The sequence below is a fragment of the Gorilla gorilla genome, chromosome 2, assembly GCF_029281585.2.
Source record: "Gorilla gorilla gorilla isolate KB3781 chromosome 2, NHGRI_mGorGor1-v2.1_pri, whole genome shotgun sequence".
In the NCBI taxonomy this organism is placed as follows: Eukaryota; Metazoa; Chordata; class Mammalia; order Primates; family Hominidae; genus Gorilla; species Gorilla gorilla.
Genome location: NC_086017.1, coordinates 205,332,606 through 205,347,876, shown reverse-complemented (window position 1 = coordinate 205,347,876; position 15,271 = coordinate 205,332,606). Strand labels below are relative to the sequence as shown.

The window sequence follows — 15,271 nt, the reverse complement described above, 5'->3', positions numbered from 1 at the left end:
TAAAAAAAAAACCCATTCTAATGGGTATATTGGGTATTTCATTGTAGTTTTGATTTGTATTTCCTTGTTGCCTAGTCGTGTTCATATTGGCTGCCCATATATTTTCTGTGGGAAGCGTCTGTTCAAATATTCTGTCCATTTTTAAAATCTGTATTGTTTGCTTTCTTATTATTCTGTATACAAGCCTTTCACTATGTATATATTTTACAGATATTTTCTCCTAGTCTCTGGCTTGTCTTTTCATTTTCTTAAATGTGTCCTTAAGTGAATAGAAGTTTTTAATTTTTATGAAATCTATTTTATTATATTTTTCTTTTATGATTAATGCTGTTTGTGTTAAGTTTAGATAATCTTTGTGTGTCATGTTTAGGTAATCTTTACCAACACAATGTCACAAAGATTTTCTCCTGTTTTCTTCCAGAAATTCTTATCATTTTAGCTCTTATGTTTAGGTCTATTATCTATTTTGATCATTTTGCATATGATGTGAAATAAGGTTTAAAACTTAATTCCTCCCCATAAAGATATCCAGTACCACTTTGTAAAAAGACTATACATTCCTCATTCAATTGTCTTGGCACTTTTGTAAAAAAAATTAATTGAGTATATAAATGCGAGTCTATTCCTGCACTCTCTACTCTGTTCTACTGATCTATAACCATGCCAATGCCATACAATTTTGATTATTGTGGTTTTATAGTAATCCTGAAATCAGGTAATGCAAGCATTTCAAACTTGCTTTTATTTTTTAAATTATTTTGGCAATTTTTAACTCTTTGCTTTTTCATATTATTTTAGAATCAACTTATCAGTTTCTCCAAAATAGTCTGTTATGATTTTGATGAGGATTGTATTGAGTCTATAGGTCAGTTTTTAGAAAAAACTTTTAAAAATATTGCGTCTTCAAATCCATGAACATGGTATGCCTCTCCATTTATTTACGTTTTCTTTAATTTCCCTTAATAATATTTTGTAGTTTTAAGGTTATAGGTCTGGAACATCTTTCTTTAAATTCATTTCTAAGTATTTTTAAGTACTATTTGTAAATGAAGTTTTTAAACCTTTATTTCCCAATTGTTCATTACTTGTATATAGAAATGCAACTGATTTTTAATTAAACTTTTTATTTTGAAATAATTATAAGTTCACAGGAATTTACAAGGGTAGTACAAAGAGGATCCATGTGCTCTTCACTCAGTTTCCCCCCGTTGTTACATTTTAGATGGTTATAGTATAATATTAAAACTAGGAATTTGACACTGGTACAATGTGTGTGTATAGTTCTATGTCGTCTTATCATATGTGTATATTTGTAAGCACCTCACAGTCAATATGCAGAATTATTTCATCACCATGAAAATCTTTCTTGTGCTACCTCTTTATAGTTACACCCATCCCCCTCTCTCCAACCATCCCTAACCTCTGGCAACCACTAACCTGTTTTCCAACACTATAATTTTGTCATTTCAAGAGTGTTATATAAATGGAATCATACAGTATGTCACCTTTTGAACTTGGCTTTTTTTTTTTTTCTCATTTAACATAATGACTTTGAGATCAGTTCAAACTATTGCATGTATCAATAATTCATTCCTTTTCATTGCCGAGCAGTTTTCTGTAGTATACATGTTCCGCCGTTTATTTCACCATTCACCTATTGAAGAACATTTTGGTTGTTTCCTGTTGGGGATAATAAAAATGAAGTGGCTTAGCATAATTACGTATAGGTTTTAATGTTGACATACATTTTCATTTCTCTGGGATAAATACCTAGAAGTGCAATTGCTGTGAGGTATGGTAATTTTAAAAGAAACTTTCAAGCTGTTTTCCAGAGTGACTGAATCATTTTACATTACCAACAGCAATGTTTAAGAAATCCAGTTTCTCCACATCCTGGCCATGATTTGGTATTGTGGCTATTTTGAAATTTTACTTGATCTAATAGATATGTGGTGATATCTAATTGCGGTCTTTATTTGCATTTTTTTATTGGTTAGTGATGTTTAACATCTTTTCATCTGCTTATTTTTTATTTTTATATACTCTTCATTAAAATTTCTCTTCATGTCTTTTACCACTTTTCTACTTAAATTGTTTGATTTTTTTACTCTTCAGTTTTAAGAATTCTTTATATATTCTAGATATGATATGAGTCCTTTTTCAGATATGCTGTTTGCAGATATTTTCTCCCAGTGTATAACTTGTCTTTTCTTCCTCTTAAGAGGGGCTTTTATAGAGCAAAAGTTTGTAGTGTTGATTAAGTCCAATTTATCACTTAAAAGTTTTTTTCTGTCTTTTTTTTTTTTTTTTTTTTTTTTTTTTTTTTGCTTTTGGTCTATGAACTCTTCACTAAACCACAGGTCCTGAAGATTTGTCCTTATGTTATCTTCTGAAAGTTTTATAGTTTTATGTTTTACATTTAAATCTATGGTCCATTTTTAATTAATTTTTGTAACAGGTATGATTTTGGGGTTGAGGTTCCTTTCTTTTTCTTCCTTCTTATTTGCCCAAGAGTATCTATTTGCTCTAGTACTGTTTCTTAAAAAGGCTATCCCTTCTCCATTGAATTGCTTTTGCACCTTTGTCAAAAATGAGTTGGCCCTACTTGTGTGGGGCTCATACCTAGAATATCTAGGACCTATTTCTGGGTTCTCTATTCTGTTTCATTGATCTTTGTATCTATTCCTCATGCTGACTTGGTTACTGATGCTATCTAATCAGTCTTAAAATCAGGTAATATGATTTTTCCCAAATTATTTTCCCCAAACTGTTTTACTTATTCAACTCCCTTTGCTTTTTCATATACATTTAGAATAAGCTTGTCTACATCTACAAAAATCTTGCTGAGATTTTGATTGGAATTGTGTTGCACCTGTATATCAATTTGGGGAAATTTGACATCATTACTATTTTGAGTCTTCCTATCCATGACTATCATATGTCAACCATTTACTTAGATTTTTCTTTGATTTCTTTCATTAGCATTTTGATGTTTTCAACACATAAGTGCTGGACATCTTTAGTTATATTTACACCTAAATATTTCATTTTCTTGATTATATGTTGTATTAACACCTAAATATTTCATTTTCTTGATTATATATCATATTTTATATTTGGTGTCCATGTATTCATTGCTAGTATATTAAAATAGATGTGATTTGCCTATGTTTGTTGATACGGTTTGGATCTATTTCCCCGCCCAAGTCTCATGTTGAAATGTAATCCCCAGTGCTGCAGGTGGGGCCTGGTAGGAGGTGTTTGGATCATGGGGCTGGCTTCTCATTAATGGTTTAGCACCATCCCCGTTGGTGTTGCCATCATGATAGTGAGTTGTGAGACCTGGTTGTTTAAAAGGAATGTTATATTTCTTAATAAATCAAAGAATGGAGTAATTTCATGATTAGAAAGGACATGTTGGGCCTGACACAGAGTAAGCCCTAAATGAATGCTCAGGGATGATGAATCTTCTCCCCAGTATCCCACTTTGCTAGATTACCCTTAGTGATAGATTGTTCACTCTCTCTTAAATTCTGGGCATTTGAAATATTTTCCTCTCATGTGCTCAAAACATTTTCATTTCAGCTTCCACTCTGCAGTCCCAGTGCCTGTCCCTAGGGCTACACAGAATGAGCCCGATTCCCCTTCCCTACGAATATCCCTGAACTCTCAAATAGGGGAAGCAGCTTCAGCTTCCCCAGTCAGTGTTTGTAAGAGTGAGATTTCTAGTCCTTTCATGATTCTAGTCTCTTTCCCTTGAGCAGAATTCTGTACCTGCACAGTTCTCTCCAGATGTGATGTCCAGAAAGGTCTCAGCACCCTGGGTTGAGCCTGGGGGACCCCCTTCTTTCCGGTAGGCAGCTTAAGCTCCCATTGGCTCTTCTAGCAGCCAGGTTGCAAAGGCTTATATTAAGCTGGTGGCCAGTGAGCACCCCGGGCCCTTTTTATCTTTCCCTACATAAATTTGCACACCAGCTTTCTGCAGGTGGCTTCCCATAGCTGCCTTCTAAGGGGAGCAACATCAAACCTCAAGGAATTTACCACCATGAAAGCCTGTCTTGCCCCGAGACCTTCCTCACCTGCAAAGCATAAGCTTGGGCAGGGCTTGGAACCACATGCCCTAAGGCCCTTAAATCTGCCTGTATCTCTGCTCTATAATTTTCAGAAAAATTAACTGCATTATGGGATGGCTTATATTCAAGTCAGGGTCCATACAGGCAGCAGAGGGCAAAAATGGTGAATGCCGTATGGAATCTTATGGCTTGCAAAACAGTTTCTATATCACCTCCTTGGATCCACAGAATAACTAGTAAACTGTGTGAGGCAGGTAGGGAGGGTGGATCATTTCCATTTGACAGGTAAGGAAAGGGAGGTTGCAGGGAGGCTGCAGGCTGCTACGACTAAAAACAAAGAAGAGTCAAAAGTGACAGAACACCACACTCTGTTTATTACAAAACACTGCTTAGCATCTCAGGGGCCTCTAGGCTTCCATTTGAATTGTCTCAACCATCCTCTGGGTAGAAAGTTTTTTCTCAGGGCATTTTTGGATCCAGATGATCTGAGCTAATCCCCCTGTCCCCTCACCCCCAGCCCCAAGGAGTGGGCTAGGAGTACAGCTGTGCATTTTAATGAGGGAGACGGGAGTCTCCGGGCTGCTTTCCAAGAAATTGCTTCTAAAATCATTTGCCTCCAGCCCCAGACAAAAGCTCAGGTATGGAAGCTTGGCTGCTCCTGACCTTTTACATCCCCAGAACCAAGCTGCAGGGAGGAGGGGACGGCCGCACAAAAGGGTCTGGGGAGTGACCCGGCCTGCCTCAGCTACCTGCTGTTTGCCACAATGGGACCCGAGCCCCGGGCTGCCTCTGGAGGCAGGAGAAAAGGGCCGAGATAATGATGGGCTCAGCTACCGCTGCTCTCTTCAGAGAAAGGAGAAGAGGGAGGAGGCAAAACCTCCCGGATAATAAAGAAGTAACAAATGAGGAATAAAAGCTTATGGAAGACATCTTAACCCAGGGATGAAAAAATGTCAACATCTGTGAGGCTTTCTGCACCAGCAGACCCGGTCCTAATGAAAACCCTCGAAAAGCCATTCATCGGAGCAGAGGCAAAAAGGCTACATTTTTCTATGGGGCATCGAGGGCTCGAGGAGGCCACCGTTTCCCTTTCGGATGCTGCTGAACCAAGCACTAATGTTCATCTCCAGCTTTACTAAGGAACCCGGGCAGGAGGAGAATGGAGTGCCGGGACCATCGTTATCCCAAAGTCTGTGAGGTGGGTGGATTTAGGAGCAAGCTAGATGTGTGCACATTGAGGCAAGGAAGAAAAGCCAGAGGAATCAGAGAAAACACTGTTGTACAAGGGTCTCTTTTGACCAGGGCCTTTAGGAAGGACGCAGCTCCAGGAAAAGTAATCCTCTTAGCACCGACTCATGTGTGTGTACAAAACAGGGAAATCAAATCTGAATGTCCTCATTGCATTTGCTAAAATACCTAATGAAAACACAAAGATTCCTTTTTCTGATCTTCACCTTTCATTCAGAAGCCGGAGAGTGGCAGATGTTTGCTTATAAGGGTGATTTTTTAAAAAATTCAAACTGGGAGTTTGGGGTGGGAGAGGAGCTGACCCTACTCTCTTTCCAAGGGGTGTGGGTTGCAGAACTTTGAGCCTTTGTATCTCCCCCTGGGGTTTTTTACACCCTCCTGCCTTGTTGCCTTTGAGGCAGTACATGTGGTTTTATTTCTCGAGTTTGTGCTCTATGTTCACCGTTGGAATGTCTCTCCGGAGGCCTCAGTGAAAGAAATCTCAAATCCTGGCCAACAAATGCAGCTTCCTGAAAAGAGTGGGGCAGTTGGTATAAAAAGAAATGCACTCCCAAATTAGTGGCTGCTCTGCAGTTGGGGATCACTGTGCCCTGGCCAGGGAGCCACCAGGATAGTCCTCACCCATACCCACATACTTACACACACCCAACATACCCCCACACACCTACACCCAGGCATACACTCCCCCAACTTATCCACACACGCACATAACAGTCCACACCACTCACCCTCCTGTATACACACACACACACACGCACACACACGTGTCCTTCCAGTTATAGATACACCTCTCTGGCCAATATACTCGACAGCACACGCATCTGCTTACTCCCAGTCTGAATGGTCGTACTTAGTCTTATGAGCAGGCATCCTCCTTCCCCATCCCTGTAACATACCGGGCTTTCGATCGCATGTGTCAGTTATAACTTGGCTTTAAAATGAAACAAGATGCAAGTGAGGCTGAGTCAAACGTTTGGGGGATTGCCAAGGAGATTTCACCTAAGCTAAAATAGGAGGGTGCACTTTTATTTTTCCTTTCCTGTGTTACAGGGCTACTTTAAATTCAAAACTATTGTTTGCTATTGGGTTACAAAAGGAACAGAAGTGGAGGAGGCAGCTGTAGAAAGGCTGATTATGGCTCCGGGTCCAGTGTGAGCTGCCCATCTGTGGGCTGGCCCTGTGGTCCTTGGCTGCCAGGGCAGGTAGTGAGATCCCAGGTCCTCAAAGCAGTGGCCCAAGCATCCTCTACCATCATCAGTTGGAGGGAATTCCTATGCAAGGTGTGCAGTGGAGCTGAATGAACCCTGATATCTTTTGCAAACTTAACAATAATAATATTGAGTGCTAATTATGAGCTAGTCACTACTCTAAGGGTCTTAAATGGATTCTCTAATTTTCCCAGCTCTATGATATGAATCTCTCATTATGCACATTTTGTAGGTAAGGAAAGAAGCCTAGAGTGGCTGGGGACATAGGTAGCAGTGACAGAGCCCGTACTGAAACCCAGATGTACCCAACACCAAGCTTAGGTGATTTACCTCGCACTGCAAGACCTCTTAGGAGAACCTGATGTTAAGTGATTTTCTGTTCCCTTCTTTCCTTGGTCAGTAGGAGAGGGTTGGGCTTACACCCTTCCTGGTTCACCCCCTAATGCCCTGGCATTGGTCCTCCCTATTCCTTTGGAATAAAGACGGAGCCTGGGAACATCTCTGGTTGGCTTGTCCCTGGGGAGGGTTCCCTTTCCAGCCACCAGGCCCCAGATCTACTGAGGGGGTGGAACCTTGTTCCTTGCTGCAGCAGGAGGCACTCAAGTCAGAGGCCCCAGCCATGTGCTTATAGAACCCTTTTGGCAGTCACTCTAAGGCTTGGGGATCACTGGGGAGAATGGCAGCCCTCCAGATGTGTGCATCCATCTGAGAAGCACACCTCCTCAATCTCCATCCCTCATCTCCAGGCCCCCTCTACTGAGAGGAGAACACAGCCCACCTAGACGAAGTGCAGCAGACACCTCTGGTCCTTTTCTCTTCACCATGCCTAATGTACCAGGGATCGGGGCATCATAACCACAGACCTGGAACCTTGAGAGTCACTGGATCAAACTCCTTGTGGTGGCTCTGAAGATGTGTCTACAAATTCATTGACACTACACCCCTCAAGAGGCGGAGCTTAATTATCCTCTTCTTGAGTGTGGACTGGACTTGGTGACTAGTCCACTAGAGACTAGAATATGGCAGAAATGATGGATGTCACTTGGAAATAGTCACTTGGATAATTCCGAAATTAGATTATGGAAAGGCAGTAGCTTCTGTCTTGGGTTCTCCATCTGTCTCTGTCTCTGTCTCTGTCTCTTTCATCACTTGCTCTGGGGAAAGCCAGTTTCCATGTCATGAGGCAACCTAGGGGGAGGCCTCTGTCATAAGAAACTGAGGCCTGCCAACAACCACATGCATAAGCTTGGAAATGGATCTTCTGAGTCTGCCAACAGCCATGCGTGTGATCCTGGAAGCTGATCTTCCCCCACTGTAACCTCGGGCTGACTGTGGCCCCAGAGCACATCTTGACTGCAACCTCATAAGAGATCTTGTGCCAGAACCACCCAACTCAGCCACTCCCAGATTCCTAACCCCAAGAAACTGCGAGATGATAGATGTTTGTCGCTTTAAGCTGCCGCATTTGGGGGCCATCGTGATGCAGCAACAGATCACTCATGCCCTCCTGTACTATGCAGTTGGGAGAAGCGAGGGCCTGCTGGGGAAAGTCACTTCCCAATTTCACAAAGGACAAGTGAGTGCTTGAAATTAACTCAAATATTTTGACTTCTTGTCTAGTGCTCTTTCCACTACATCAGACTTCCTCTCACTCCCATTTCCCACAAATAAACCAGAAGAATTGAATTTGGCAAACCTCTGCCTGCTTCTGAGCGCAGATTTTTCTGGTATGAGCAGGATGGACATAGCAGGGGACGCAGCGATGACAGAGAATTGGTGGGGACAGAGGGCCATTTAAGGGGCTGTTTGAGAGTATAACAACCTCCACATCTGCCCTTCTCCCCAGGGCTCGCTTTTTGGCTGATATGGGAAGTTCAACCCACGCGTATGAATTCTGAATTTAATACAGAACTTACCACCCAGAAATGACTGGGTGAAGTAAGTGTAATTTGCCTGTGTTTATTTTTTTTATTATGAACTTAAGCAAAGTTTATGGAAAAAAGGAACCCGATGATCACGAAATGTAGCTATTTACATCTTTCCAAGCTCTCTTTGTGAGTGTTCTTTGCACAGCTGTAATGGCCTGTGCAGACTCTGTAGTGTTTGCCTTCCTCCCTCAGCAAGTGTTCTGTTGTGCCCCGGGCAGGCCCTGTGCGGCTGGGAGCTCAGAGCCCACTGTGTCTGGCTCTCCCAGACCACCCTCCTGTTCACTCCATCCCGTGCTGCTGTCCATTCCTGCTTCTCTGATCCCTTGGCTCTGCCCCAGCTCCTCTCCCACCCAAGCTTTCTCGCCTGGCTCACTCGTTGGAGCACAGCTGCATGCTCAGGCGTAGCATCTTGACACTCCCTCAGCTCCATGTTGGGCTTGTCCCCGGCTCCTCATGCTGCAGAGGCAGTAGGCACACTCCTGTGCTCCTCCGAGCCCTGGAGGCTGCACAGCCTCGTTGTTGATGCGGGGCTCGAGATGTCACTGCTTGTGACAATTTAACTTCCCTGGTGACTCAGGCCACCCTGGTTCTTAGTGTGTCTTCCTCTGGTCTCTCCCACCCTGCCTGAATCACAGAAGCAGAGGGCTTGTTAGAATGCGGGTGCAGGGCCCTCACCCAGTCCTTCTGAATGTGGATCTCCCACACTGCCTGAATCACAGAAGCAGAGAGCTTGTTAGAATGCAGGTGCCGGGCCCTCACCCAGTCCTTCTGAATCTGGAGAAGGGGCTGGGAATCTGCATTTTTACAATCTCCCCGGGTAATGCTGGTACCCACTACAATGCGAGAATGACGGCTCTGCTGTTGCCCCTTGTTTACAACTTGGAGCTTTGAAAAATGTCTTGATTGGCCTGGTGTTTTAGAAAATCTTGGAGAGACTGTCAAGAGCAACCTCGATTCTCTGAGCCTAAGCCCTCAGATGGACTGACCTTGCCTTCACCTCCATTTTCTCCTGGCCACCTGCCTCCTTCTCTTCCCATGACCTCTTTTCACCTACGGCAACAGCAGGTCAGAAAAAGCCAGGACGTCATTCTCATTGGTCTGCTTAGCTTCCCTGGAAGCCCAGGGAATGGTTTCTGAGGGAGGCACTGGCAATTATTGGCCAAAATGAGGGCTAAGAATTTCCGATTGGCCTCTAAGAGTTGGTTTTATGTGTACTGTGCATGTAGGATGGATCACATGGGTGTGTGGGGGGGTTGTCCATACCATAGGTGGGCTTTGGAGGAGGCGCCTGGTGGATGGGCCTTGCAGAGTCCTCTCTTGCATCCGCCCACCCTGTCGTGGGGGCCAGTTCCCCAGGGCTTCCAAGTCAGTGTTTCCTCCCAAATAGAGGAAACCCTTCCTGACTCGCCCAGGGTTTCCAAACTATCCCTCACTCCTCGGTCGTGGGGGGCAGGACCCCATCCTGGACCTCAGAGTGGTCCATAGGGTGGTTCCATAGGATGAGGAGTTCCGGATAGATGGCCTGGGAAGTCCTTTCCAGTCTGAGGCTTTGTGTTATTTGCTGCAGATAGAGGTCCCTCAGTGCCACCAAGATCCCACCCTGGACATGACCTCCTCTCCTCCCAGGGTGGCTGGACCTACAGTGTTGTGGCATGATCCAATCCCCTTGTGAGTGGAGACCAAAACAGGGCTCCAGTCCCAGAGTCCTGGGAAAACCAACAAGGCTGAAGCATCAGTCAATCCAACATAGAGAGGCAGGTTGGAGGGGCTTAGAGGGCCATGGGCTGCAGGCATGTCTACTGACCTCTGTGCGCTCTCACGCTCCCACTCCCAGTGCCCTCCGAGCGAGGTGGTAGCTGCCAAGCTGCAGCTAGCTCCTGGCTTTGTAGCTTTGCTTTGAGGCCTGGGATGCCTACATTCTCCCCAAAGCAGTTCCCCTAACTGCCTGCCCCCTGAGAAACAGCCCCAACTCTTAGAGAATCCAGGGGTGGATGCACAGTGGAAGATGTAATAGGAGTCTAAGCAAAGCCACAGAGAGACACAGGCTGCAACCCCCAACCCTGACAGCTGTTCTTCCCTGCATGACGGGCAGACACAGCCTCAGCCTGGAAATGCCCTTCTGGGTGTCATCTGGTGACTTCTACCACTCAAATTTTCGGTCTTAAGGGATGTTAGTCAAGAGAGCAATTGTTGTTCACAGCCCAGGATGACCTGTCCTTGATGCACCTTGTCATGGGCCCATCTCCTCTCCTGCCAGTCACTGAGATTCCTTGGCTCCCTTGGCAAGCCCTAACCTGTCAGTCCTCCACACAGGCACCCCAGGGAGAAGGCTGCCTTGGGCAGAGGAACTGAGACCCTCATCTCCTTCACCTCTGCCCTCGGGCCCCGTGACTGAGACAGGCTGAAGCCTCCTCAGATTCTGGGGCCTTTGGTTCAGGGTCAGGAGCTATTCCATTCATTTGATTCTGACTTCCATAGCTGGGGACCAAGCCCATAAATCCTGACCCAGACATGTGACAGCAATGGCCAGTGGAACAGGGTGGATGCAAAAAGTTGCCGTGAATGGGAGAGAGGAGCCAGGGTATGGAGTGGACAGCAAAGGCTGACCTTTTCCCCTCAAAAGAAAGATGATCCAAAGGTGTTACCCTCACAAATGTGGTTAGGGCTGCAATAGAAAAGAAGCTTCTAGTCCTTCTGGTCCCTGACCCTGGGCAGGTCAAGCAATATCTCTAGGCCTCAGTTTCCCTATTGGTAAAATGTCCGGATATACTGATTGATTGACAGTAAGCGTTGTCCCACCATTTGTGTTCTATGTTTTATATCTCTTCTGTAAATTTCTAGTTTCCCAAAGGGTATGTTTGGGGGAAGAGTAGCTGAGAAGACAGAGAGTGCAGTCCTTGAAGGCAGGCGTGAGGGGAGCGTGCACAGGAAGGTATTTCCCAGGATTAGAGAATTTTTTTCTCCATTCTGAAGATGGGGAAATAGCTTCAGAGAAGCTGAGTGAGCCCAGGGCTGCAGTGTGGCTGAGCTGGGTTTTGGACTGCACTTTCTGTTGCTCTTTCTGTAGAACTGTCCCTGCCTTTCTCCTTCCAACTCCATTTGTCAGAGTCCCTCCACCCTCTAAGTCCCTCTCAGTGACATCTCCATGTGGCCTTCCCTGGCCCCCCAAGCAGAATCGATTGCTCCCCACCATGCCCAATGGCACCTTGTCTCCCCTGCTCTTGCCCCCTTGACTTCTCCTTGTACCAGAGACAGTCCACCTGTCCCCATGGCCTGGGAGCCCCTCAAAGGTGGGGACTTCCACTTCTGAAGTCTTTCTCTCCTGGCCCTGCCACAAGGAATGGGACAGAGTAGGTACACTGGGAACAAGCATGAAATTGAGGTTACTCAGAGGGTCCTTCTGCTTCAACATGTGGGTTCCTCACATCTGTCACCTCCCTTTCGGCCTTAGAGGTGTGACTGTCTGTGTAACACCCAGCCCAGCCCCTAGAATACTCCTGTATGTTGAAGCCCATGCCCCAGTGTAGACGGGCGGCTGGGAGGGAACTCCTTCTGTTAATTATGCCCCTCTCTATGAGGGGCTTCTAGACTAGGCAGGAGAGTGGGGATCCTGGATCCCCTGCCCCTTCCTAGAGAGAGGAGGTTGGTGAGTCCCTGCATCTAGCCCTCTGAGCTGTCATGGCTGTGACCTCCCCATCTTTCCATGACCCATTTTCACCGACAGCAATGGGAGGTCAGAAGAAGTGCATATGTCATTCTCATGGTCCATCCACCTTTTGTTAGGAGCCCGGTGAGGACAAGAACGAAGTGTGGCTTATGTTCGCTCTGGACTCCCAGCTCTGTGTGCGGGGCATGGAAAGGAATCAAACAAGGATTTTTGGAGCTGAATAGAATGTTTTATTACTATTTGGCCCAGGATTGTTAGACTTAAAGGATGGCCAAACATCAGAAGGACCCTCAAGCTCAAGCGATGAGCCCAGCCCCGTGTTGGGCATGAGTCTATCTGAGGGTCCAGGACGAGATTTGCTCAAGGCCACGTGGAGCTGTCTGCCTACGTTCACTCTGTGGTCTGTGCCTTCTCCCTCCACAGAGGAGACTGTGCACAGTGGGCCAGGTGGTTTCAGGGAGTGGCAACCCAGGGGCAGTGGAAATAGCGTAGGCTTTGGAGTCAAAAAGACCTGAGTTTGAATATGGCTTCACATATTCCCGTGTGTTGCCTTGGCAGTGACTTCGTCTTTCTGGGTTTCACTTATTTTATAAAAGGGGAATAATGTCCACCATGAAGTTTGCTGTCATGTTTAAAAGGAGATAATGTTTGGCCAGGCGTGGTGGCTCACGCCTATAATCCCAGCACTTTGTGATCACCAGGTCACAAGTTCGAGACCAGCCTGACCAACATGGCAAAACCCCTCCTCTACTAAAAATATAAAAATTAGCTGGGCGTGGTAGTGCACACCTGTATTCCCAGCTATTCTGGAGGCTGAGGCAGGAGAGTTGCTTGAACCTGGGAGACAGAGGTGGCAGTGAGCGGAGATCGTGCCACTGCACTTCAGCCTGGGTGACAGAATGAGACTCTGTCTTAAAAAAAAAAAAAAAAAAAAAAGGAGGTAATGTTTGCAGACTGCCTGAATGCACAGTAGCTACTCAAGAAGTAGTGTAGCCCCAGGCATTCCGCTTCCCTGTTGGCGGGGACAAGGGGATCCATTTTTGTCCCTGTGGGGCCTAAGAAGGAGTTCATTCCCTAGTGTTCCTCAACTCTAGTTACATCCGTGTGCCACCAATTTCCCCTTCCCTGAGGTTGCCCAGGGGATAAAGGGGGATTGGCTGTGGGAGGATGGCCTTTCTTCCCTGCTGTGCTGCTGGGGCCAAGAGGGGCCACACAGAAACTTGCTCAAGGTCTTCTTTGGCAGAATCTAGGTCCCCGGGTCCTCACCCTGCCAGCGGTGTGACCTGGGAAGCTTCTTCTCCTCTCTGAGCCTCAGAGTCCCCCTGCGATTTCACGGGATAATGACCTGCCTTGTCTGCAGCTTGGGGCTGTTGCAAAGACCCAGGAAAGCATTTTACACACAGCAAAGTCCTGTGCAAACGCCGGGAGTCATCACAATTTTCTTGTAAGCACCATTATTTTCTTAAAGAAACTTCAAGAAGTAAAAGAGCCTTATACTATATCTTGCAAAACAAATTTTTTAGCAGCAGAAAAAAAAAATGGAGGAGAGGTTAAAAAGAAAAAAAAGATTTGAGCCAACAGCTTCGGCTCCCTTGTCAGCCAACTAGAGGAAAGAAGTGAGTAACAGAGGTTTGTTTCCAAGGGAGCCTGTCTGAGCCAAGAGCTGTTGCCAACCCAGCCAGGGCCTGAGGCCAAGTCCTCATGGGGGGCCAGCTGCCTGTTCACCCTTCCAGACCTCATTTCTCCTACTGCATGTTAGACCAGGGTGCTGGAGTCAGGGTGCCAGAGAGCCTCGGGGCCTGGCTTCTCCAGGCTGGATCTGCTTCTCTTCCTCCTCCACGGAAGAGTCTCGAGGGAGGGTAGGAAGGAGAAAATCCAAACCCCTTGCGGGGTGTATGTTTCTGAGGCTTAACCAGAATCTGTCCTGTGACTGCCCAGCTGTAAATCAGGGCCAGAGGGATGGTGGTGGGGACAGGGAGGAGACTGGGGAGTGTCTGGGGAAGGGCTGGGAGCCTTTGGGGAGGACCTGGGAGGTTAGGATGGCGGCAGGAGAGGCCCCTTCTCTTGCTTTCTCTGCCTGCCTCTGAGCTGGCTCACCGACCGGGTGACTTCTGTCCCCTTTCCTTGTTTCTTGCCTTTCACAGCTGCCTCCCAGCTCAGGTTCCACAGCTGTCCCTGAAACACAGGTACAGCCCTTGGCACGGCCTCCTTTCCCCTCTTCCCCTCCTTGCCCTCCCCAGTGGGCCATCCAGGCCTGGGCTGGCTCTCGGGAGGCCCACGCTCCCCGGGCTGCCTGTGGGTGATGCAGGGAGCACTGCTATGCCTGGCTTGGGCTTCTGTGCCTTCCTCATGTTGCAGGGTGGGTGGGGACTGTGGCAGTGGGCATGCTGCCGAGTTGGGAAGTCCTGAAAGCTTCCCAAAGCCCAGTTAGAAAGGAACGAGGGGGCGGACTTGGCCAGAACCCTTGCCAGGCAGCCGCCATCAGCAGCCACTGAAACCTTACCTGGCCCAGCCTGCGGCGCTGACTGATGAATGGGAGGCCAGCCAGGAAGGGGCTTCCTCCTGCCAGATGCTCCATGAGCACCGGCCAGTGGCTTTGACTGACGTGTCATTCCTTTTCACCAAGTGTTAAAAGATGAAGGAAGCTGGTGGAAAGACCTGGCTCCAAGACAGGAGGGCAGATGGCAGGCTGGGCACGTGTTTCTTCCCTGGCCTGGTGTGGTCACCCCGTTCACCTATGCCTGGAGAGAAAAGGTCAGAGTCAGCCCTAGAGTCAACCCCTCCAACCCCCTTGTTTTACAGACTGGGAAACTGAGGCCTGGCAAGGGGAAGGGACTCACCCAGTGACTTCAAGGCTCTCAGCCCTGTGCCATTTCTCTCACCCTCTGCTGTCTGTCACTGAACCAAGCAAGCCCAGACTGCCCAATGGATCAATGGATCAAAGGTTTGAAAATTAGCTGATTGGAGCCAGGCCTGCATTTCTCAAAGAAAAAAGATATTTCATGATCATGCCAGAGGACCTTGGGGCCTGGCTTCTCCACTTCCCCGTTCCCAAGGGTCTCCTCCTTTCCCTCCCTTCCCTCCCTTTTCTTTTCTTTTCTTTTCTTTTCTTTTCTTTTCTTTTCTTTTCTTTTCTTTTCTTTTCTC

The 15,271-nt window shown here is 46.7% G+C and overlaps 1 long non-coding RNA gene across 1 annotated transcript; it reads right to left on the bottom strand.

Annotated features, from left to right (window-relative positions):
- Positions 1-13,628: 13,628 nt before the first annotated feature.
- Positions 13,629-15,058, bottom strand: LOC129532600 (uncharacterized). The gene is made up of 3 exons (XR_008678367.1): positions 14,965-15,058; positions 14,628-14,865; positions 13,629-14,299 (listed from the first exon to the last, which is right to left on the bottom strand). It is a non-coding gene; the product is annotated as an uncharacterized lncRNA (long non-coding RNA).
- Positions 15,059-15,271: the final 213 nt, after the last annotated feature.